Source organism: Catharus ustulatus, chromosome 10, assembly GCF_009819885.2.
Source record: "Catharus ustulatus isolate bCatUst1 chromosome 10, bCatUst1.pri.v2, whole genome shotgun sequence".
NCBI lineage: Eukaryota > Metazoa > Chordata > Aves > Passeriformes > Turdidae > Catharus > Catharus ustulatus.
In genome coordinates, this window is record NC_046230.1 from 26,231,413 (window position 1) to 26,232,524 (window position 1,112).

Below are 1,112 nucleotides of genomic sequence, written 5' to 3' on the forward strand. Positions count from 1 at the left end.
GCTCCACGATCCCTGCTCCATCAATCCCTGCTCCACCATCCCTGCTCCATCAATCCCAGCTCCATCAATCCCTGCTCCACCAATCCCAGCTCCATCAATCCCTGCTCCATCATCCCAGCTCCAATCCCAGCTCCACCAATCCCTGCTCCATCAATCCCTGCTCCATCAATCCCAGCTCCACCATCCCTGCTCCATCAATCCCTGCTCCATCAATCCCAGCTCCATCAATCCCAGCTCCACCATCCCTGCTCCATCAATCCCGGCTCCATCAATTCCTGCTCCATCAATCCCAGCTCCATCATCCCAGCTCCAATCCCAGCTCCACCAATCCCTGCTCCATCAATCCCTGCTCCATCAATTCCTGCTCCATCAATCCCTGCTCCATCAATCCCGGCTCCATCAATCCCTGCTCCATCAATCCCTGCTCCACCATCCCAGCTCCATCAATCCCAGCTCCATCAATCCCTGCTCCATCAATCCCTGCTCCATCAATCCCTGTTCCATCAATCCCAGCTCCACCATCCCTGCTCCATCAATCCCTACTCCATCATCCCAGCTCCATCAATCCCTACTCCATCATCCCAGCTCCATCAATCCCTGCTCCATCAATCCCTGCTCCACCAATCCCAGCTCCATCAATCCCTACTCCATCATCCCAGCTCCATCAATCCTGGCTCCATCAATCCATGCTCCACCAATCCCAGCTCCACCATCCCAGCTCCACCATCCCTGGTCTGCCATCCCTACTCCATCATCCCAGCTCCATCAATCCCTGCTCCATCAATCCCAGCTCCACCATCCCTGCTCCACCAATCCCAACTCCATCAATCCCTACTCCATCATCCCAGCTCCATCAATCCCTGCTCCATCAATCCCTGCTCCATCAATCCCTGCTCCATCAATCCCTGCTCCATCAATCCCTGCTCCATCAATCCCTGCTCCATCCCTGCACCTTCTGCACTGCTCTCTCTGTGCACCCAGGGAGCCGGGGTGTGCATCCCAGCCCACCTCTGTCCAAAACCAGCCCATCAAAGGTTCTGAAAAGCCCTTGCTGTTTAATACACAGCTTGAGCACTTGCCAGCAAGTCACCCTGTCTCCCCCACAAACACCT